The sequence below is a fragment of the Eumetopias jubatus genome, unplaced genomic scaffold (assembly GCF_037043125.1).
Source record: "Eumetopias jubatus isolate StellerSeaLion01/CBP00866 unplaced genomic scaffold, mEumJub1_p1.0 scaffold_8, whole genome shotgun sequence".
Classification (NCBI taxonomy): Eukaryota; Metazoa; Chordata; class Mammalia; order Carnivora; family Otariidae; genus Eumetopias; species Eumetopias jubatus.
Genome location: NW_028274814.1, coordinates 127,892,942 through 127,917,906, shown reverse-complemented (window position 1 = coordinate 127,917,906; position 24,965 = coordinate 127,892,942). Strand labels below are relative to the sequence as shown.

General features: G+C 46.4%; 1 protein-coding gene and 1 long non-coding RNA gene across 3 annotated transcripts in view; one reads left to right on the top strand and one right to left on the bottom strand.

Annotated features, from left to right (window-relative positions):
- The window catches only part of SYN3 (synapsin III), a 405,786-nt gene that overhangs the window by 338,145 nt on the left and 42,676 nt on the right, over window positions 1–24,965 (top strand). The window lies entirely within an intron of this gene.
- Window positions 3,269–23,106, bottom strand: LOC114197516 (uncharacterized). Its single transcript, XR_003606912.2, has 4 exons — window positions 22,887–23,106; window positions 17,035–17,190; window positions 15,556–15,783; window positions 3,269–3,364 (listed from the first exon to the last, which is right to left on the bottom strand). It is a non-coding gene; the product is annotated as an uncharacterized LOC114197516 (long non-coding RNA).

Below are 24,965 nucleotides of genomic sequence, written 5' to 3'. Positions count from 1 at the left end.
CATATCCCTGGCCCAGTGGGGGCCCAGTGGACCCTCAGCTTGTTGGGCAAGCAGATGGATGGGTCACTCTCTCTTTAGACACGTCCCTGAGTCTGTGTCCCATTGCCCCTCCTCCCGAGCCCCCCTGCACCTCTGCGCCTGGGCTCCGGCCCCTCCACTCCGCTGAGGGGTTGCCTTAGTCCTCAGTGACCCTCCACTGCTGAGTCAGCGGGCACTTTTCCGTCCATATGGGAGCTGCCCTCCCTGTATCTCTTAAAGCTGCTGGCCATCCCTTCTGCCTGAAACTCCTTCTCCAGTGGCCTTTGACTCATGCTCCCCTCCTGGCTCTCCTCTGTCTCCACCACTCCTTCACAGTCTCCTTCATGTTGTTTCCTTGCTGCCCCGTCTTTAACAGACGTGCTGACAGCACACGCAACCTGGGCACTCATCTGCACTCTCAGCTCCCATGGCCACCTGCACACCGCCAACAGCCCCTGGGTCACATTTCCCATCCTATCCCATTTCTCAGCTCTTGTATCCAGTTCCCTCCTCTACATGCCCCCCTTGTCTCCCATGGAAACCTCAGACTCTAACCGTCCCAGACAGCCTGCGCCCCCTCCTTGCCCTCCTCCGCCACCGCCTCCTGTGGCTGGCTCTGCAGCAGGAACCACCAGTCCCTCCATTGTCTCAAAACAGAAATCTGGGCATCCTGGGAGCCCTGGGAGTCCTCTCCCTCCTCCACGTGCAATAGGTCCTCAAGTCTTGTCACTTGCCTTTGTTAATGTTGCTCAAACCAGTCTCTTTCTTTCCGCCCACTGCCACCATCTTGGACAACTCTAGTAAAGCTGAAGAGTTCCCAAGAATTAAATTCTGTTTTTCAAGCTTCAAATTATCCCCGACAGGAAATACTTAAAGAGACTGATGCAATGCTCAGGGGAGGGGGTGGTCTGAGAAACTCAGGTGCAAAATGGACGCCCGAAGCATGGACAGGAGGACACATATCCAAGGATAAAAAGTGTCACTGGCAATAAGTCAATCCGAGAAAGACATATCATACGACCTCACTGATAAGAGGAATTCTTAATCTCAGGAAACAAACTGAGGGTTGGTGGAGTGGTGGGGGGGTGGGAGGGATGGGGTGGCTGGGTGATAGACATTGGGGAGGGTATGTGCTATGGTGAGCGCTGTGAATTGTGCAAGACTGTTGAATCACAGATCTGTACTTCTGAAACAAATAGTGCAACATATGTTAAGAAAAAAAAGAAGAAGAAGATAGCAGGAGGGGAAGAATGAAGGGGAGTAAGTCGGAGGGGGAGATGAACCGTGAGAGACGATGGACTCTGAAAAATAAACTGAGGGTTCTAGAGGGGAGGGGAGTGGGGGATGGGTTAGCCTGGTGATGGGTATTAAAGAGGGCACGTTCTGCGTGGAGCAGTGGGTGTTATGCACAAACAATGAATCATGGAACACCACATCAAAAACAAAAAAAAGTGTCACTGGCTAGAATAAACTAGGGTTTGCAGAAATGCTGACCTCAAGGGAAAAGGGCTCTTCTCCTTCAGTTTGGGATGAGAAAACTATCTGGAATGGCCTGGACATGCCGACTGAGCAGATGATGTCATATTCATGTCTGAGAGGGAGAAAAACAAAATTGGTACCTTCTATGGTACTTCTCCTTCTCTCAAGAAGGAAGATCGTCTTCCTGAGAACAGCAAAGGGCACCTTCCTAGGAGAAAACTGGTGAAGAGGTTGCCAATGGACTCAGTGTTGGTGGAAATCCACCTAGGTCCCCGCTGACCCATCATCAATTATATTTTGCTCCTTTGTTCGTATATATTGATCAGTGCCTACTTGGTGCTGAGAATCAGAAGATAAATAGGACCCAGTTTCTGCTGCCAAGGACTTGGGGAAACAGGCACATAAATAGGTATAATGTGTGTTGGGGGTCTGATAGGGTGTGCAGTAAGTACAGGGATTGAAGGAAAGAGCTTTAATTATACCTAGAGGATAGAAGGGTGGAGAGAAGCTCTGTATCTGAGGAACTGTACATGGTTTGCTGTGCCTGGAGGTAGGAGGAGTTCTAGCAAACAAGAAAGACCCAAAGACAAGAGAGATGGGCTGATACTGTCTTAACAAAGAGTAGAGGCTGTCACAAGGCACAGAAATCAAAATATATTGAGATGCTATGCAGTGTGTGGAGGGGCACCAAGGTAGGAGGTAATCATGGGGAGCACCGTGGGTTCTTTAGAAAGCAGTCAGTCTAGACCAACGGTTCTTATGGAGGGAGGGGAGTTCTGCCTCCACGGGGCAATTTTGGTTGTCACAACTGGGGGGGTGGGGCTGGTAGTACTGGCATCTGGCATCTACTGAGTTGAGACCAGGGATGCTGCTGGGAACAGCCCATGATACCTAAGACAATCCCACAACAAAGAATTATATAGCCCAAAATGTCAATAGTGTCTAGGTTGGGAAACACAGTACAAAACTAATTTCATTTCCTTTGTTGAAAGTTTTACCAGACCAGAAACCAGAGGAAGCAATGGTTATTACACAGTTCAACATGCTTCAAAGTCTGTTCCAAAGAATTATAATTATTCAGATGCTAAAGCCTATGTTGGTCAAATAGGTTTGGAAAATGCTTTAAAGTAAGTTTTTATTTTATTTTTTAATATATTTTTATTTAAATTCAATTAATTAACATATAGTGTATTATTAGTTTCAGAGGCAGAGTTCAGTGATTCATCAGTCTTATATAATACCCAGTGCTCATTACATCACATGGCCTCCTTAATGTCCATCATCCAGTTACCCCATCCACCACCCCCCTCCCCTCCAGCAACCCTCAGTTTGTTTCCTATGATTAAGAATCTCTTATGGTTTGTCTCCCTCTCTGATTCCGTCTTGTTTTATTTTTCCCTCCCTTCCCCTATGAGCCTCTGTTCTGTTTCTTAAATTCCACATAAGAGTGAGATCATATGATAATTATCTTTCTCTGATTGACTTATTTCACTTAGCATAATACCCTCTGGTTCCATCCACATCACTGAAATGGCAAGATTTCATTTTTTTCCTGATGGCTGAGTAGTATTCCATTGTGTATATATACCACATCTTCTTTATCCATTCATCTGTTGATAGACATGTAGGCTCTTTCCATAGTTTGGCTATTGTGGACATTGCTGCTATAAACACTGGGGTGCAGGTACCCCTTCAGATCACTACATTTGTATCTTTGGGGTAAATACCTTGTAGTGCAGTTGCTGGGTCATAGGGTAGCTCTATTTTCAACTTTTTGAGGAACCGCCATACTGTTTTCCAGAGTGGCTGCACCAGCTTGCATTCCCACCAACTGGAACTTAGGAGTCATAAATTTGCTTAGGATACACTGTTGGGGTAAAAGAACATGAAAGATGTGCTGAATTCTGCAGACTTACCTGACTGCAGAAACCTTTGGCCATTTTTTTGTTCTGTCCTTTTATTAATTTGTAAGAACTCTTTCCATATTAAGCACATTAAACCCTTGTCATACTTTGCAACTCTTTTTCTCCATTTGACAGTTACCTGTCCATTTTCTTACTCGGTTTGTAAGCATTTTTAAAGGGTTTTTTTTTTTTTTTTTTATGTAGTCAAATGTTCCCATCTTTGGGAGGCAGTGTGTTATAGTGGCTACGGGTGTTGATTTGAATCTAGCAAGTAAGTTATATACCCTCCCCCACCTCAGTTTCTTTGTATGTACAATGCAGATAATCATAGTAGCAACCTCATAAGTTGGTTGTGAGGATTAGAAGACGTGATACAGGTCAAGTACATAGCTCAGTGCCTGGAACATGGTGGGCATTCAATAAGTATTAGCTGTCATGAGTATTAAGAATGTTCAGGGGTGCCCGGCTGGCTCAGACGATGGAGCGCACCACTCTTGATCTTGGGGTCATGAGTTTGAGCTCCATGACGGGTGTAGAAATTACTTTAAATGTCTAATTAATTAATTAATTAATTACTTTTTAAAAAAGAATGTTCAGACATGCTCTGGGGACCTAAAATCCAAAATTGAAGTCAATAAAGAAGATATGACTAAACAGCATCATCTGTCAGAGACTCTATTCCATTTGGGTGTAATTTCAGTATGAGTCAGATGAGTAAGGAGTTGCCAAAGCCTCTAATCCATAAATATGCAATAAATAGATGAAAATGGGCTCACCCTCATTAGTCATTAGGGAAATGCAAATTAAAACCTCAATGAGATGCCACTGTGTAACCACCAAAAGAGCTAAAATTAAAAAGATGAGTACTGCTAAGTGTTGGCAAGGACATGGAAGAATTGGAACATATACACAAACTACTGAAAGTGAATCGTTAAAACTGCTTTGGAAGACAGGTTGATATTATCCACTGAGAAGTTACACGGAAATTCTGTTAGGTATAACCGGCCTAAATGCATGCGTGTGCTCACCATTGTTTATAGCAGCTTGTTCGTCATTGCCAAAACTCGGGCACAGCCCACGTATCCATTAATAATAGATTAGATAAATAAATTACAGTTTATTCAGACAAGTGGAAGCTTCCAGCGATGAGAATGAATGAACTACAACTATATGTAACAATCTTACACGCTTATTTCATTGAGTGAAACAAGTCACATACAAAAGAATGCCTAGTTGAATGGTTCCATTTATATAAAACTCAAAACCCAGGGAAACTAAACCCTGGGTAACGTGAAATGGGATACGTATTTAGATGATAAAATGTTTAAGGAAAACAAGAACATTATTACCGTAAAATAGCAGAGGTTGCCTTTGTGGAGGACGGAGGAGTGATCATGGGGAGGAGGCAGGAGTGAGCAAAGGTCTAGTTCTTGACCTGGATGGCACTGATGTGGATGTTTGCTTTGTGATAGCTTGTTGGACTGTTGTTTCTGGACTATGCAATTCTCTGTATGTGTGTTATATTTCAAAGTAAAATAAGGCTTAAAAAATGTAATCCAGGACATGTTCATGGAGATCTGATATCCAGAATACAGTGAGAGTCCTGCAGTCCATGGCCAGACGATTGTTCTGGGTTCTGGGCTGTACATCCATTCTGGGTGTTTGAGAAAGCCATTGACAAATGAGTGTGTCCCGGGGAAGCTTAACTGAGCAGTGAAGGGAAGAGGCATCTGCTAGAGACAGCATCACAAGCCTCTGCAGAAACATGGAGAATTGTCATGAGTAGATGGATGGGACCAATTTGAAATAATATCTAGCAAGCAAAGCTGGGACCAAAGTTAGGAGGAAATGAACAAATGTCAATTATGTCAATGGCGCAAATTTCTAACAATCCAAGGGGAACATTAATGGAATAGACAGTCCTTTAGGGAAGAGGTTCTCATCAATGCAGAGTTGGAGCAAAGATGAATACTTACCGGAAGGTTTCAAGAGAATTTAGGCATTGCATGAGCTCTTAGCCTGAGACGTTTGAAACCCCTGAAATTGGGACAAATCTATGTATATGTTTTTGGTGTGTGTGTGTGTGTGTGTGTGTGCAGATATGGTATGAACCTTCTGGGTGGGAAGGTTCTTTCAGCTTCTCACAGGAGTCTGTGACCCTTCCAAAGGTTAAGACACCCTGGAGACACTCCTATATATCTTCCAATGATGAGAATCTGTGGTTATTTTCAATAGTATGAGCAGTCCATTGAAAGGAATGGCACAAGATCATGTTACTATCAGAGGATTAGAAGTCAAGTTCAGGGCCAACTGCCAGTATAACGAGGGGCGGGTAATGTTTATAGTATCTGGAATTAAGGTTTTGGGGTTTGGATCTAGATGGACCATTTCCTGGCTGTGTGTCCTTGGGGATGTTGTTTAATATTTCTGTGCCCCAATTTCCTCATCTCCAATATGGGGACAATGTCGCCCTCCTGGGTTTGCAGTCAAGATAGAATAAGTCACTCAAGGCTTGGTAGGGTGCCTGGTAAACACTCAGTGAATGGGAACTTTAAAAACCCACTACAAATGTAAACTGTTATTGTGATTACTTAACTGCTTGTCTCAGCAACATCCCCAGGAGAGGCCAAATAACAAGTTAACTCCACCCTGGGAGGTGCCTTATCCTTATTTCATAGATTACAGACTCTCAGGGCTTGAGTCCTGGCACCTCATCTAGAAGATAAGAACGTGAGGCCCCAGAGAGGAGAAGCTCTTGCCTGAAGCCACACAGCGAGAGAGCATCCCGAATAACAGAGCACGAAGGGAAAGAAAGAGCTTTGCGATTATCTGACTCCAGCCCATACTTTAGAGATAAGAGCAGTAATAATAACAGTAACGTAATAACCATAATAATAATAAAAGCTAATGCTTAATAGAGTTTACTCTGCAAGGGCACTGTTTTAAGTGCTAGAAATATATTCACTCATTAAGTGCAATCTTTACAACTCCCTTATGAGGTAGGTACAGTTGGTACCCCCACTTTACAGAGGAGGAAACTGAAGCACAGGGAGTAGGTGGTGGAGTTGGGGTCCAACCCTGGACAGTCTAGTTCTGGTGCCTGGGCTCACAGAGGCAAAGGACATTGATTTGGTTACAGGCTGATTAAGCCCAGACCCGGACATCCTAACACTTCCCCCGTGTGCACAGGGGTTGCTGTCCTGCTAAGCCTGGAGTAGTGAGTGACAGGGTTCAGGTGTCCCTGCATCTGGTCTGGAGGGCCGAGGTGGCAGCTCCTCAACTCCAAGTTTCCAGCAGCCCAGGTGTCTTGCACACCCCCCTGGGCCAGGGCTGCGGCTGTCACCAGCTCTCAGCAACCTGGGCTCTGGTATCATCTCTTGGACTGACTCACTGAGTGAGCTTTTCCCAGCACCATCTGCTCTTTAAGTAGGAGTCATGGCCCAAGAACACGGTAGTGGAGGAGGGAGGACGAGGAATGAGCAAATGGACAAATGGAACCCAGGGGAGCCATTAAGAAACCAGAAGGTTCCCCAGCACCTGGGTGACTGCCAGAGAGCTCAGCAGAAGCCAAGTTGGGTGAGAGCAGGGGAGGGGAGCCAGCCAGCAAGGTGTTCCAGGGGAGGGGTGTTCAAGGTCTCTGCCAGACTATGAAGGAGGACAGGGAGGGACCCTCACCCAATCCACCACCCTCCCTCCCAACTCCTCCCTCCCCCCACGTCCTCTCTCACCTACCCTGCCACTCCCTTGAGATCACCACCGGCCTCATGTATTCTCTGCTTCTCTTGAGCAAAATGGACCCTTAGCGGAAGATCTAGCAGTCCTTTACACCTTAGTGAAAATTTTAAACACTGTGCTCTCCTTCTCAGAGCCTCTGGCCTGAGGTTGTCCTCTCTACAAGCGCAATATAAACCACCATTCTCATTAGTCATGGATTCCGTTTGTACAAATTCAACTACTCACTAAAATTTATTTGTAATCCCCAAGTCAATTCTTCCGGCACTTTCGCACGCATTCACAGACATGTGCAGATCAGCCAATAATGTGCGCGTTCCCGGCTGAGGTCAAGCAAGGCAACGGTGCACCTACTTGTTTCAGCTCTCATACTGTAAACATGTCGAGCCACACTTACACTTTCTTGCCCTTTCTCGTGGTGATTTCATTGTTTAAAATGCCCCCCCCCCACACAAGTGTAGTGCTGAAGTACTGTCTAGTGCAAGAAGTCCTAAGTGCAAGAAGGCTGTGATATTTCTTACAGGGAAAAAAAATATGTGTTAGATAAGCTTTGTTCAGGCATGAGTTATAGTGCTGTTGGCTACTAGTTAATGAATCAACAATATATATTCAATAAGATGGCTTGAAATGGAAGCACACATAAAACAGGTTATGTATTGATCAGTTGATGAAAATGTTTGTGACTGGAGGGTTCCAGAAACCCTGTATTTCCCTCAGAAGCAACGGTCCAGTATTCACTAAATCAGTATTGGCTGCAATGTTATAGAAGGTAACTATCGCAAACGAGGTTCAGCCCTGTGCACCCGTGTGTATGTACATATACACAGCCATGTATTTGTACATATGTGTGTTTATCACACGTACACGCGCACACGTGGACACACACACATACACATGTATTCTGTAGAGTCCTAAAGGTCTCTTTCTTCCGTTGGGTGCCAAAATGCCATGATTCTGAGCACAAACAGAAGCAAACTAAAACAGTCATTTTATGATTCTCTACCCTGATGTTTGTCATACTGAAGGCAAAACCACCTGGACCATCCACTCATTTTTCTTTAGGAGGGCTTTGGGCTTAGATCTCTAATGGTGGCACGTCCTCTGCCAATTCCCACATCCTTGCATTGCTCTTGGTTGGCCTGGGTTCAGGAGACCTGGGTCCTTCTTGTCAGCCCCGTACCTCCAAGGCCAGCATATTGAACACATAATTTATTTAAACACATAAGTGCCGTGTGTCAAATAGTCATGATTTTCCTCACCTGATCGCTCAGAAGAATAGTGAGTAGAAGTGTTAAAAGTAAGTGTGAGATGGGGAGGGAAGTGAAGGAGAGTATGGGCTTTGAACTTAGACCTCCTTGGGTTCTCATGTTGACTCTGCCATTTGCCAGCATTGTGACCTTGAGAAAACTATTCAACTTTTTTGGCATCACTCAAAGCAGACTGGTTGGGAGGATGAACTAGGAAGAGAGAGAGAGTATTAACAATTCTGAGCACCCATGGGCCAGGATACATGCTTCAACATCTCCTCTGACCCCAGCTTTGCAGAGGTTCTAAGAGCTGTTTTGCCCAAGGTCATGGGTAAGTGCAGGAAGCAGGATTTGAATCAAGATCAGCAGGTCCTCCCACCCTTTGCTTCAGGCTGCCTGGGACACTTGGGAACATGCTGGTGGAATCATCTCTTCCCTTGATAAGGCAACCTGCCAACTTCATTGGAGAGTTGATTTGTAAAGAATTTCACGGGGCTCCGCCCAAAAAACATGTCAGTACCTTGGAGACCAGCACTGACCTTTCCATATGACCTGCTCTTGGCTGGTGGACTGATCTCACCCCAGGCCCGAAGCCAAGACCGAGGACACTGATGCAAGACAATGAGAAGGAGAAAAAGAAAACTCTTACTCCTGGCATTGGGTTTTAAAGACCATGTGCACCCCCATCCCCTACAAGACCCATTTTGTCAAGGGGGACAGAAGTTCAGGAACAGATTGATCTGGAAAGAATCAGTTACCTGCTTTTGTGTACACTCGCCACACAACTCTTCCATGAAAAGCAGAATACTTTTGACCGGACATTGAAAAGCAGTAAGATTTCCTTTTTTTTTTTTTCTCTTCTCTGTTTTCCTGGTGATATCTATTGACCCATCTTGGTATTGTATGTAACAAAGACCAGAGACGTCATCCCCTTAGGAGCCCCGCAGAAAGAGGAGGGTGCATATGTCACCTGTTGAGGTGGGGAATGCTCCGTATAGTTTACTGGCTCTGACTATTGGCTCCTTACCTTTCCCCCAGCCTTAGACAGTCACATCCCCAGTGGAGGCCTAGTCAAGCTCTGGCCGTCCTTTAAGGTGGATAGTGCTCCCATGAAGTCCATTTTTCAGATGAGGCAAGCAGAGATCAAGGAGGCAAAATGATTTGCCCAAGGTTGCACACAGCATGCCGGGAAGGCTGCACACTCTTTCCACCGGTCCTGGCACCCATGCCAAGAGGAGGGCCGCCTCCAGACAGGTCCACTGGGAGCACAGCCTGCGTGTCCACGGAGGCCGTCCTCAGCCAAAATGTGCAGGTGCGGCCCCTTCTTACTGTTGGCAAGCAAGAGAAGCAATGTCCTGCAGCAGGCAGAGGCTGCCTGCCTCACTGAGGCTCCCTCCAAGCTTCCTAGAAGAGAAACCAGCCACATCTCTGCCTTCTTGGAAGTCCGTCCATTTAGGGGCTGCTGGCTCTGCTACTGACGGGTGGCAACAGCAGGGTTGTTTGTGAGGGAAAGCCAGGGAAGGAGCTAACCAGGGAGCTTACTACATTTTGAAGGATGTGCATGTGTGTATGCACATGTGTGTGCACGTGCTCATGCGTGTTGCTCATGTGTGTGTGTGTGTGTGTGTGTGTGTGCATGCTTGGGGGCAGGATGAGCAAATGTCTTAAACAGTTATCAGCAGTCTCGACTAAGCCTCCGGACAAATGAGATGCTATTGGCAGACCCCATTCTCTTGCCTCAACTCCTGGCCTCCAGTTCCCAGAAACCTCCACACCAACGCCCCGTCCTCCAGGATCGAGGCCAGAAGATGCTAAGGAGGCAGTGTGGCCTTCTTATGTCATGACACTCATAGAAAGTGGTTGTATTTAGAGGATTCAGCGGGGTCCATGGAGGAGGATGCTGGCAGCTAATGAAAAGGGCCAGGGGCCTCCAGCCACCCCAAGGGATAGGGGAACAGAAGCAAGAGCACCTATTGAGGTGCTCTGGGTGGTGGATCAAGTGCATGTAGCCCTGAAGTCAGACAGGCCTGAGCTCCTCAACAGCCTTGCTGCTCAAAGCGGGCTCTGTGGAAGGACGGGCAGCCTCCACAATCCCTTGGGAACCCCTGCAAAGCAGAACACGGGCCTGTCCCCAGACCTGCTGAGCCAGATTCATCCTTGCAACAAGATGCTCAATGATCCACAGCTGCTCTGCACACCCAGAGGATGCCAACTCAGATGTCCACTGCATCCAGGCTGTCCCCAGAACGAGTCAGAGGCCAGGTGGGGAGCGTGAGGACCCAGAGAGGCCAGGCTAACCTGTGTGGACATCCACAACTCAGCCCCAGCAGGACAAAGCCCTGAGACATCAATGCAGCCTGATCATCTGATTCTTTCATACAAAGCCAATTCTCTGGGTCTCCGATATGAACTCCCCTGATTTTAAAATATTGACAACTAATTTTAAAATATTCAGGGACACCTGGGTGGCTCAGTCGTTAAGCATCTGCCTTCAGCTCAGGTCATGATCTCAGGGTCCTGGGATCGAGTCCCGCATCGGGCTCCCTGCTCCGGAGGAAGCCTGCTTCTCCCTCTCCCACTCCCCCTGCTTGTGTTCCCTCTCTCGCTGTGTCTCTCTCTGTCAAATAAATAAATAAAATCTTTTAAAAAAATAAAATAAAATAAAATATTTTGGCCATTTGGCCATGTAGGCCAAACAAAACATGTCTGTTGGCCACTGAACACCCTTGGGGGCCTCCAACTTCAGACTGTGAGTGTGGGCGTGCCCTCTCTTTCTGCGGGGCCATGGAGCCCATGGTTAAGGCCACGGGGTATGCAGTAGACCCAGAAGTTCAAATCCCAGTTCAGCCCCTTCTTAGTTATATTACTTTGGTTGAACACTTACCTTGGAGTCTTTGTTTTCTTATCTGTTCAAGGGCCCTAATAGATCTCCCTAGTGGGTGTGGGGTTGCCCTGCTGACTGAGATAAAGCACTTGTAAATACTAGTAGATACGTAAGAGATAATTGATTCACTCCCTCTAGAACCTAAGTGCTTCCTACATTTTCAGCTGCTTACAGATCCCTTGAGGACCTTACTAAAATGCATATTCTGATTCACTAGGCCTAGGCCGGGAGCCGGGCACCTGCGAGTCTGATAAGTTCCTAGGTGGTATCTGTGCTGCTAGTCCATGTCAACTAGTCCTGAGAGTCAGGGCTCCTCAAACTTTTTCCACACAGAGCCAGATGGTAAATATTTTAGGCTTTCGGGCCATATGGTCTGTGGCATCTACTCCATTCTGCTCTTGTAGGATGAAAGCGGCCCTAGACAATACGGACATGAATGAGTGTGGCCCTGTTCCAATACAGCTTTATTTATGGACACTGAAATTTCAATTTCATGTCATTTTCACGTGTCATGGACTATCACTCGTCGTTTGATTTATTTTTTCCCAACCATTTAAAAACTATTCTTAACTCATGGGCTGCACAAAAATTGGCAGTAGCCCTCAGGATGTAGTTTGCAGACCCCTGCTCTGGGGCATCTTCAAATCCGAGCCAAGTCAGCCTCCCTTCCTGGGTTATAAACTTGCTGGGCGCATGAGTTGCGCCCACCGACTCCACCTCTCTTCCCGACCGAGGCCAGGCCCCGGACAGCAAGCCAGGCCCTGGCAAGCCCCTTCCTTCACCCAGCACAATGCCTGGGGGCCTGGGAGGCTGAGGTGTTGCCTTGCAGAGCTGACATTTGTCAGGGGCCTCCCTTCCCTTCCATTCAATCTCACGGTCACACTGTAACTCTATAAACATGCAGGCAAAAGAATCGGTGACCTGGGACCTCAAGAACAACAGAAGGAGTTTTGATTCATTATGGGGAAGAGCAAAGGAAAGGAACCAGCGAACTGATAAGCAGGATAATTAAGCAGTTCCCTAAGCAGTCCATCAAAGATTCCCTGTTCCCATCACTTCCCACCCCTCCTGACCCCTGGTAACACATGACCCAAGCCAGCTGGGGCAAGGACATCCTTTGGGCTCTGGGTCTCTGCCTTCGGAAGGATTGGAGGAGGGGCGAGATTTTTGAAAATGTAAGGCCAAGGGCTCTTGTAGTCTTTCAACACATGCTAATGGATTTGGTGCCCAGCCGTTCTGAGTCGGGGACTCAGTAAATGTTTATCGAATATTTTGGCAAATATTTATGAACATTTGTTATGTGCAAAGAGTGGGCTAGACTTCAGAATAGAGGGCTCTTGGTTAAGATCCAGAGGTGAAATTAAAATAACCTGTATGTTAACTACACTGGAATTAAAATTTTATTTTTAAAAAATAGAGTAAATAAAATTTTAAAAATAAATAATTTTTTAAAAAGATCCTGAGGTGAAAAAAAGACATGGCTTCTGAATGCAGGGAATTTATACACAAAACACATAGGCTCACGCTAGACTACAGTCTGGTGCAGGGCTTGGCAAACTACCACCCACAAGCCAAATCCAACCCCTACCTGGTCTTGTTAATAAAGTTTTATTGTAACATAGCCCTGTCCATTTGTGTGTGTATCGTCTATGGCTGCTTTCATAGGACATCAGAGTTGAATTGAATAGTTTTTATGGTCTGCAAAGCCTAAAATATTTGTCATTGTACTCTTCACAGAAAATGTTTGCTGATTCCTGGTCTAGTGCAAAGTTTTTCCAAAAATTTGTATAGGAAACCACAGTAAGTACTAGATTGTGTCTTGCCAGCTGATTCCTAGATATTAAATACATATTGTGATAAGTTTGAAAGAATAAAACTCGCCTTTTCTATGTGCAAGGCATTCTGATATGTATTGTTCCAGTCTGTCATCTTTTAAAATGTTGGTTGTGGGGCGCCTGGGTGGCTCAGTTGGTTAAGCGACTGCCTTCGGCTCAGGTCATGATCCTGGAGTCCCGGGATCGAGTCCCGCATCGGGCTCCCTGCTCAGCAGGGAGTCTGCTTCTCCCTCTGACCCTCCCCCCTCTCATGCTCTCTATCTCATTCTCTCTCTCAAATAAATAAATAAAATCTTTAAAAAAAAATAAAAAAAATAAAATGTTGGTTGTGACCCATTAAACTGATTTGATGACCCATTTCAAACCCACAGTTTAAAAAAATCCTGGTTCACTGGAAAGCACAGCATGTTCACTCATTCATTTATTTGGGAAATATTTATGGAGTGCCTTCTACATGCCAAGGACTATTCTGGACACTGGAGATGCAGTAATGAACACCACAGAGTCCCTGTCCTCATGGAGCTTACATGCAATGGTGAGAGGCAGACGATAAAGGTGTAAACAAATAACAACTGTGATATGTCAGTGATGAGAAAGACTCTGAAGACAAAAGAAACAGGATGAGGGACACAGCATGATGGGGCAATGAGTAAGGAAACCTTTCTGTGAGTTGACCCGTGGACATGTGGAGGAAGAACATGACAGTGAGGGAAGAGCACATACAAAGGCCCTGAGGCAGGGCTTCTGTGTGGTCCAGGAATGGGCAGAGGGCCTGCGGGGCTACAGTGAGTGCTTGAGGTGACAAGTGGCAGGAAATAAGGCCAGAGAGCCATGAGAGGTGGTAGAAGAACATGTAGAAAGGTAACTACAATCCAAGCTGAATGAAGTAAACCTTACAGCAGAAATACCGGCCAAGCTCTAAGAGAGGAGTCCAGATAAAACTGGATGAAGGCAGAGGGAGAAATTAATTATAGAGGGAAATGTCAGGGGGAGTGGGAGTATCTTCATGGGGTACCAGGGAGACTTCCAGGAGGCAGGAGCTTTAGCTGTGTCTCAAACAACAGGGAACAACAGGGAACAATAGGGACACATACTGCAGGTGGATACAACTGGGAAGAGCATTCCAGGCAGCAGGATTCCCCCCCGACACACACACACAGCGTAAAGGCCTAAGAGAGCATCACAAGCTGTCGGGTATGGTGGGGACAGTGGTTGACAGGCTTAGCAGCACCTTAGAAGCACCCAGAAAGCTCTGAAACTATACCCCTGCCTGGGGCCCACCCCCAGAGACCCTGTCATGATTGGCTGGCAGAGGGCCCAAGCACTGGCATTTTGGGGCCCAGGTGATGCTAACTGGAAACCAGTATTACGGAGCTTGGGCCAAAGTGAGACCTGGAAGAGTAGGGGAGGGTGGGGAGGGGACAGGGCCAGATCCTAGGTGCACTTTAGGCTGCACTCTACAGTTTGCCCTTTATCTTCAAGCTAAGAGAGAGAGCCCCTGGTGCGCTGGAAGCAAAGAATGGGTATGTTTGGATTCATAAGGCAGCAGTGTGGGAACAGAGAGGAGTGGGGGGCTGAGGGGGGAGATTAGCACACCCTCGAACCCATTAGGAAGAAACCGTAGCAGTGCAGAGAAGAAATTAGGGTTGGAACCAGGCAGGAACCAAGGCAGTGAGCAATGAGATAAGGACTTCGTCAAGAGATATGGGAAAAGCAGAATTGGAAGAACTCAGTGAGCGACTGGATGCTGGGGCAGGAGAAGAAAGTTGCGAACATGATGATTCCATTCCCTGAAATGTGAAATCAGCAAGGACAGGTCTGAGGAGGAAGATAAGGAGCTCAGTTTTTAACATTTTGAGTCTGAGGTACCCGCGGAAACGAACAACCGTAAGAGAAATCACGAATCATTCACTGAGGCCTCTCAGAGGTGCCAGGCCCTGGGTTTTATGTGCCTATTGTGCGTAATTGTCACAACAGCTCTGTGAGGTGGGCAGTGTGATGGTCTTCATTTTGCAGGAGGGAACACAGAAGCTCAGAGAAGCTAGGTCAGCGGGAAGAAGGATGCTATCTGTGATTGCGTGCGCACACCACTTGCCCTGAGCTGCGTGCGTGGTGTGTGCTTGGAAGATGTCACTTTAGCCAGTTCTTATTATCTTCTCTCCACCGTGGGAAGGAAACGGGGATCGAGTCTACAGAGAAGGGGAGCCAGTCATATTTTGGAGCCCTGTGTACATAAATGCCTTTGTTGGTGTGTGTGTGTGTGTGTGTGTGTGTGTGTGTGTGTGTGTGTCGCTAGACCCATACCCAGTCTGTTGCTGCTTTTTATTTTTGGCTCTTTAATTAGGCATCTGAGATGCTTCTTGATCTTACTCATTCTCAAGCTCTGTCCCACGCCCACCCCATAATTACTTTATTTTTTACATTTCTTCTCCCGAAGTTAAACTCCATCTACTCACATTTCTTCTGTTCTGCGAGGGAAATCGTGTGGCTGGCCATGCGGGCAGAGAAGGTTTTTTTTTTTCTTGTGGAGAGAAGGGGAACTTTATTTACTTTTTTAATATAGCTCCTCTCGCCTGTTCCAATGCCAAATAAACAAAGCTGCTATTCATTTCAGCATCTCACCATCTCTGTCATGCCCAGAGTCATTTTATCAGCAGAGTCTCTTGGGCTGTCTCTCTGAGAGCCTGGAACAGCAAATAAGAATGTTCTCAAAATGTGCTGTGAAAATAGAATCCCGTTTAATGAGGCCACCGAGAGCAAGGCTGTTGCTTTCTTGGTAAGGGCAGGAGCAAACATTGTTTTAAAGTCTAGTGGTTGGGAAATGCTGTGGCCTCAGCAAAAAACCTATCACTAGTTTGTGACTCAGGGGCAAAGACAGCTGGGAGGGTAACTTAGAATCAGATCACCAGGCTCCCAGAGACCCTCTCCTCATGCCTGGGACCCCGGGTGATATGTCTGCCATGCCCTGGCCTTCCCGCTAGCACCCCCTCCATATCGCCCCCGTGTCTCATTCATGAACCCCTAAGTATCAGGTTGAAGGTCTGGAGCCCGAGCTTCCATCCAGTGCTACCTCCCCAGTGACCTGGCCTTGTTCTTTGATCTCTGAGCCTTCTGTCCAATGGATGATGAAAACACTCACTATATAAACCACTAGGATGAAGGGAGAAGACCTAGAGTCATACCCAACTGGTCTCCTTGCATGGGCCCATCCCCCAAAGAAGGGCCCCCCAAAGCTTCTCCATGGTGTCCAATTTGAAAACCACTCCCTCAGGTCAAAAGAGTGCCCAGTGACCATCCATTTGTTCATTTATCCATTCAGAAAATAGTTCCCAAACACCTACTATGTGCAAGGAGCAAGGAATACATGAATCTAAGTGACAAATGACTTAGTGAATCTAAGAGACAAGTCCCCACTCTTTCAGAGCTTTATATTTTTGTAGGGGGCATAGGCAAATGCAAGATAATTTGAGGCCATGATAAATGCAAGAACCGAGCCAAGGTGATGTAATAGAGTATCACCAGGGAGGGGAAGGGCTGTTTTAGATCAGATGATCAAAAGAGGCCTCTCTGCGGAGGTGACAACAGAGCAGACATGATGAGAGGGAGCCAGCTATGTGACGATCTGCTGAAAGGGCTTTACTGGCAGAGGGACTAAAAAGTACAAAAACCCTGGGGAATCCCTGAGTTCTGCAAGTTTTAGGAGCTGAAAGAGTCGGGAGGCAGGTGACAGAAGATGAGGTCAGAGAAGTCAGCAGGGCCAAGGCATGTTGGCTCTTATAGGCGCAGGCATGGGTTTACTTCAGATGTTTCTGGCACCCACCATGATGGTGATATGGTTCCCTGCTGAAATAATGAGATTTGGACACATTCCTTTGTCATACTGCAAAGATGCTGGATGGGGAACCCAAGAGTCCTAACTTAGAAAATCCCTTTACCCCCTTCCAGGTTTTCCTCTCTTCTTATCCCTTTCCAGAAGTTACACCACCAGAAGTGACCTCGTCCCTCTGGGGGCCTTCAGTTTTCTCTTCTGTAACATGAGTTGACTGGGAGACATCAGAACCCTCCTTTTCCAGTGAAATCCTACATGGCGCCTGAAATTATGAAAGACACAAAAGTAGTATTGTATTAGCTATAATTTTATTCTGTAACTTTCAATTTAAAACACTTATCACCACTATCCATGAGGAGAACACTGAAGGTCTTCCGAGGAACTTGGTCTGTATCAGCCTCGGCAACCAAATTACCTTTGTTTTGTGTTCCTTGCAGAGCACAGTTTTGAGAAAATCACCATTTTACCAGCTTGTTCTGCAATCTTAGGCGACTTTCCAAATAAACCAAGACACAGAAGGAGAAGTCCTACCCTGAGGGCTCCACAAAACACAATTGCCCAGGCAGCCCAAGTAAATGTATATTAAACATTCGAGTGTGCTTTTTGCATGCTTTAAAACCAAGCTTTTAAATATTTTACTTTAATAAAACAGTAATCCAACGTTTATTGCAACACTCTAGATCCTTCCATGGAACACTGAAAAATAGCCAGTATGAGTCAGCTCCAGGACACCACAGCTCGCAGTGCTCACACATAGTTGGTGTTTCTGGGTAGAGCCCCCTTGAATGCCATCACCCCAAAATAGACACCAAAGTAGACACCTACAGTGACACACAAGACCCTGAGGCCTTGGGCTGGAGCCAGGGAGGGGCAGCTAAAGTAGGGTGGAGAGCAAAAGGAGCTGGAGTACTTAAGTCCAGGGGCTAGTTTATTGTCAGAAATGATCCAAGTGTGACCCCAGGGACAGGCAGGGTGACACCTCCTTAAGTCAAGTCCTCCCAAACTTACCTGTACTTACTACTTTTGAAATCATACATGGAGATATCTCCCCCTTGGGACTCATCCTTCTAGATTTGGCTAAAGCTCCCCCTTGGGATTCATCCTTCTAGATTTGGCTAAAGCAACTTTTCCTCTTTAAAGCCTTCTCTGTCTTGCTCAAGCACGATGACTTCTGTCTTTCTGCCCTTCTTTGAGCCAGCTCTGAACCTGACACAGTTCTCTCTCATTGCAACTGTCCTACCGCAAATGTTCTAGGCTAGACCTTGTCAGCATTCTAGGCTAGACCTTGAAGGCAGAAACCATGATTGGAGCTCCAATCATGGGGCCTGCTATTTTTGTTAATTTACTCAGTAAATATTAATGGAGCCCCTTCTATGTGCCAAGCAGTGTTCTGACCACTCTCAGTGTTCTCTCAGTGGAGAATAAATCGAAGTCCCTGCCTCTATGAGTGGGGGACACTCAATATACACTGAATTATTTTCTCATAGTCCCCTATGATAACCGCTTTTAGGAGCACTAGGAGATGAAGGATTTCATTTATTTTATTTTAACCCCAGCATAACTGGTATATAAATAGGGTCACCTTTCATAGTCTTTTTTTTAATAGACTTTATTTTTTAGAATAGTTTTTTTATTTTTATTATGTTAATCACCATACATTACAGCATTAGTTTTTGATACAGTGTTCCATGATTCATTGTTTGTGCATAACACCCAGTGCTCCACACAGAACGTGCCCTCTTTAATACCCATCACCGGGCTAACCCATCCCCCCACCCCCCTCCCCTCTAGAACCCTCAGTTTGTTTTTCAGAGTACATCGTCTCTCCTGGTAGAACAGTTTTAAATTCACAGCAAAAGAGAGCCGAAGGTACAGATTTCCCGTATACCTTCTTCCCCCACGCATGCCTAGTTTCCCCCACTATCAACATCCCCCCACCAGAGTGGTACATTTGTTACAACTGGTGAATTTTATTCAGCGCTAAAAAGAAATGAGCTATCAGGCCATGAAAAGACAAGGAAGAAACATCCATGCATATTACTAAGTGAAAGAAGCCAATCTGGTAAGACTACATATTATATGATTCCAACTAGATGACATTCTGTAAAAGGCGGAACTACAGAGACACTAGAAAGATCATGGAGTCAGGGGCTAGGGGGAGAAAGGAATGAATAGGCAGAGCACAGAGGATTTTTAAGGTAGTGAAGTTTTCTGTATGATCCTATAACAATGGATACATATCATTATTCATTTGTCAAAACCCATAAAGTGAACCAACTAATTAGTGAGCTCTAATATAAACTGTGGACTCTGGGTGATAATTAGATGTCATTGTAGCCTTATGGTCTTTTGATTTTATTTCTTATTATGACTTTGGGGTATCTGAAGGCCTAATAATGTACCATTGTCATGGTACATTACATATGCTGGTTCCGTATTTACTAGAACCCCTTAATATTTTAGGCACAGTTGTTTCACAGGTTAGGCAGCTCTGGCAAGAAAATGAATAGATGGGGTGAGCTTGAAATTCCTGGAGACGGGATGAGAAAAAGGCCCAAGGCTCTGCAACCCCAGCCGCCCAGGCCCTGTAGGAATCCCAGCTCCTGGGATGGGGAAACCTCACTGGTTAGCCCAGGACCAGCCATTCTCGCTGCCCATTGGTTATTCTGGGTTTCAGAAGAAAGAAGACAAAGGTTAAGAGAGAGGAAAATATAACGATAGGATGAGGTGGTGGAGAAAGGAATATAAGGGTGGGGGCGGGAGCAGAGGTTTGGTCCTACACAGACTAAAAATACCAAATTCTAAGAGAACTAAAAGGACCTCCCGGTCTTCTCCCTGCAGCACCAAGAACTAAAGACGGGGACTGTGGTCATGATTTATAACAACGCTACAGGTTACGGGTTCTGTTCTTTATCCAACATTTTAAAAACAATCTCCCTACACACATACTGTCTCTTTACTCAAATAAATGTATTTTTAAATGACATTTTATATGACTATCACAGACTATGAGTTTTATGGGTCAGGTAATTTTTCCTAATACACATTGAAATAAATAGCTGTTAAAACTTAAATGTTCAGGCGCCTGGGTGGCTCCGTTGGTTGGGTGACTGCCTTTGGCTCAGGTCACGATCCCAGAGTCCCGGGATCGAGTCCCACATCGGGCTCCCTGCTCAGCAGGGAGTCTGCTTCTCCCTCTGACCCTACCCCCTCTTGTGCTCTCTCTCTCTCTCAAAAAGAAAAAAACCTTAAATGTTCATCTGTGTGCCCTCTAAGTCACCCTGTGGACCACCAGTGTCACGCACACGGCCCTGGGACAGGACTGGTAGAGAGAAGTCAGTACCCCTGGCACTGAACAGACTTGGAGCCAGTCTTGGTCTTTGATTTATGAGCAACCATGTGCAAGTCACCTGGGTGCCCTCTGTTCATCTGTAAAATCAGAGAGTTGACCAGGGACGTCTGGGTGGCTCAGTCAGTTAAGCGTCTGCCTTCGGCTCAAGTCTTGATCTCGAGGTCCTGGGATTGAGACCCCTGTTGGGCTCCCTGCTCAGTGGGGAGTCCGTTTTGCCCTCTCCCTCTGTCCCTACCCCCCATTCGTGCACTCTCTCTCCCTCTCAAATAAATAAATCTTTTAAAAAAATTTTTTTAATTAAAAAAAAAGAGTTGACCAAATGCCGTCTCCAGTCCCTTCGCACTCTTAGGCTCTGCGTTGTTTGTTCTAGAAGGGTAGAGTCACTGGAGGTGACAAACCCAGGACGAAGTTCTCAGCGCCCTGCCCCTTCCCCTCCTTCCAAAATTTCTCCCCACCATCCTGTCACACCCCCTTTCCCTACTGCAAGGCCGATCTGCATGGGAGACAAGCCAGATCCAACCCCCAAATTAAAATTAAGTTGTTAAATTAGAAGAAAAACACTCCAGTTTTGCCAAACTTCGGCACGGCCCTCTCACACCCTTTAAATTTGGTGAGTGATATACCCTTTGCCAGGGAGGCACATCCCAACCCACACAAAAGAAATCTCTCTTTCTTGTTTTTGAAAAATGTTTACAATGACCTTTAATATCTCAATCTTTCACAAGGGAGCCAGACAGACAAGGAGTCTAACCATTCCCAGGCAGGACCCCCACACTCAGCATCATCCTCCACTATCTGGCCCTAGAAAGACACGCCCAAGTCCTTCAGGGAAGTCAGCAGGTTTCGAACCCTCCCTAAAAGGGCAGCGTGTGGAGGGAGGGGAGTTAAATACCGTGGGTAATTGACCGCAGAATCTGCAGGAGCAAGATTTGCTATGGCATCGCTAACCTAACACACCTTCAGCACAGCCCCTGGTAAAGCCTTTTTATCGACGATTGGCAGAGAGGCCTCCACATCCAGAAAATAGGGGCCACCGGGTCCAGAAAAATAAAGGAAAGAGCTTGAATTCTATTTGTATATCTCAGATTTTATGAAATCTCCAGTTAACGTTATTATCCAGAGAAGTACTTAGAGTTAATGACAAGCAGCCTATATCCATTGCTTTGTGCCAGGCACGGCTGGAATTGTGTATGTTGTTGATTTCACAAAATTTTTGTAGTAACTCCGTGAGGCGTGTATTATAAACCCCATTTTACAGACGAAAAAATGGGAGTTTAGGGAATGTAAGAAATTTTCCAAGGTCACACAGCTGGTAAATGGTAAAGCCCGAATCCCAGACCCAGGCTTGAGCAATACCTTCCATATGTGGGTCATTTTGCATTTTTTAGTACTCTATGCATGTCATAATAACTATCACTTAGAGAAATGGATAGATTATAGATTGATAGATTAGACAGACAGATATAGATATATAATTTCTAATCCTCCCACTCCTGTGAGGATGATATAGATATTGTCACCTCCATTTTACACAAGAGGAAATCAAGCCCCAGAAAGATGTAAGAACTCGTTCCAGGTCATGGCATTTATAAGTGCTTAAGCCAGGATTTGAACCTAGATCAGCCTGACCCCATGGTTTGGGCTTTCACTATGTTGCCTGCAGAATTTCATCTGATTTTTCTAACGATTCTGTGACTTCTCTAAGATTTAAAAAAAAAAAAAAAAAGTGTGGTGTAGTAGAGCCCAGATCCTATTAAATTAAATTCTACAAACCTGGCCTGGCTTGATCAGCTTCAAGAGGTCCCTAAAAATTTAATCGATACACAGTCGTACGTACATCTATCACTTTCTGGCTTGTGTCTTTCAAAGCACCTGCACATTAGCTTCTTCTTATCTGTTTATTACCTATCTGTCTACCCATCTATCGAACCAGCTCTTTATCTATCTGCTTATTTATTCTTTACCTCCCCAACTATAATATTCCCTTGCATCTGTCTTATTTATGACTATATTCCAGTGCCTAGCACAGTGCCCTCAATAAGTATTTGTGGACTAAGTGAATGAGCACATGCTCAGAATTAATGGCTGTTAAACACCCCAAGTGGCACAGAGCCCTGTGGGAGTTCAGAGGAGGAAGGAGAAACCCCTATGAGTTAGAGTGGACCAGAAAGCCTTCCTGGAGGAGGAGGTGGGCTTTAGGGCTTTGATGGGTGAGTAGGTATTAGGTAGAGGAGCCAGGAGAGCATTCCAGGAAGGAAAGAGACCAGAGCAAAAGCATGGAGAGAGCAGGCTGGCCATCATCTAGGACCCTGAGTTAGAAGAGTCTCAGAGCAACTAGAAGCAAAGTCTGATGATGCTTCTGCCCTCGGAGCCCCAGGAAGACCCTCACAGATTTGCCCTCAATGAGGAGCTTGAATCATCCGGAGGACTTTATCTACCTATGGCTGTCTAGTCCCCTCTGGAACGGGGGATCATCCTCATTCGGGAGCATCCCCCCATCCCACCTCCATCTGTGTATTAAATGGCCGTGGCTCTGGCCCAAACCAGGGTTGGCAAAGGAGGAAGGAGGGAACAGGGAACCCATGTCAGCAAGGGGCTCAACAAACCTGTTCTTCCTGGGGCTTCATCAATTTGGGAACACGGAGAAGTAAAAGCAGCAGGCTCTGGGCCCAGACAGTCTTCCTGTTTATCGGCTGTGTGACCTCAAGCCGCTCACCTGCCCTCTGTGTAGCTCATCAGTCCCATGGGGGATCCCTGCCTCCATGACTTTAGGATCAGTACCCACTGTCCAGAGCAGCTGCCTGCTCCCCCGGTCACACAGTGGGTCACTCCACACGCGAAATGTTCTACTTCACTACTTCCTAATTTTATGTCAACCACAATGACCCTCAACACGTAACACTTCTCTTTCCCTTCTGTGTTAAGAACCAACTGAGAGTGTGGAGAGAACCATTCCCATCATACACATCTAATTCCAAAGACCTGGGTACAGAAAAGGAGAGCATAATGTATCTCCTTCCTAATTTTTTATGAAAATGACACACAGAAATGATAAAAATTTGTGTATATTCGGTTAAATAAAATATGTTCTTAAAATTAATTTCATCTGCTTTTTTTTCCCTTTTTAATGTAGCTACTAGAGAAATTTAGAATTACTCCTGTGGCTCTGGGACAGCGATGCCTTAGACAGTCACCTCCATCCCACCTGTGTCACAGGGCCACCCAGAGCCGTTCAGTGTAGTGATAGGAGTGCAGTCCAAGAGCTCCACGGTCCAGTCTGAATCACGGGTCTGAATCACCGCCCTGCCACTTACCAGCTGAATCACCTTGCGCAAGTTCCTTAGAACAATGCCTACGTATGGAATGCACTCGATAGAAGTTATTTCTTCTCACAGAGAGGCAGCCCGGCACGGTATTTGCGGCTCAGAGCTCTAAAACCCGACTGTTGGACAGGCATCCTCCCTTGCTCCCTAGTCGTGCAGCCTTGAAATTACTCAACCTTCCCCAGGCTTCAGTTTCCCCATCTGCACCATGGCAGGAGTCCCAGTGTGAAGGGACTTGGCCGCTGTATGTGGTCAGCATTCAGCAATCGGTTCTGTGGTTTGGCGCCCTCGAGGCCCTTCACTTCCGCCGCACGCATCTCCTGCAGCTCCCCCCTCCTCTCTCTTCCCACTGTCTCAGGTCAGCTCTTCATCTCTTCTGGTCTCATCTGCAGCTGTCACTGTCTAAGTGATCTCCAGCCTCCTGGCTGGCCCCTCCCATCCAATTTCCACCGTGGCTGCTGAAGCCCCGGTCTTAAATCCTAGAACTGGCCCCATCACTCCTCGAGTGAAACCCAGCAGTGGCTCCATGTTGTCCACGGGTAAAGCCTGCAAGATCCACCAGGGCCCACCAAATCCTCCAGGTCCTCTGGAGCCCCCTCACACCCAGGGCTCTGGCCACACCCAGCCCCTCTCCAATCCCCAGACATTCCAGGATGTTCCAGGCCTCTCTGCCTTTCCCTCCTCCTTTTATCTTCCGTGAGTGCCCCACACCTTTGTCAGACCCAGCACCAGACTCAGCTCAAGCTCAAGAGTTTCCTGAACTTCTCCCCAACCCCTCAGTGGATGTGACATCCCCGGCCAACTTTGTGCCTATGCCGTGCTCATACAGAATTCTCCTACCCCATGGGGCACCTGGGTGGCACAGTAGGTTAAGCATCTGACTTGGTTTCAGCTTAGGTCGTGATCTCAGGGTCGTGAGATCGAGCCCTGCATCGGGCTCCACACTCAGCATGGGGTCCGCCTAAGATTCTCTCTCCCTCTCCCTCTGCCCCTCCCCCACACCCACTCACACCCCCACTCTCTCTCTCTCAAATAAATAAATCTTAAAAAAAAAAATTCTGTGGCCCCATCTGCAACCCACTAATGCACTTTCAGTTGGTATGCCTTCCTTCCATTCTAAACCATGAGAGTCTTAGGAATCATGGCGATAATACCGAATTTATTGAGAGCATGCTCAGTGCCAGCCCTGCCTGAGGACCAAACACAGTTACCTCGCTCCTCTTATCTAGAGCACCTCTGAGTTGGGTATTAATGACCATCTTACAGTTCAGGGAGCTAGAAGACAAAGAAATGGAGTAAACTCCCCAAGTATGTGGTGAGCCACAGTTCAAAGCCAAGTGATCTCGCTTCAGAGACCACACT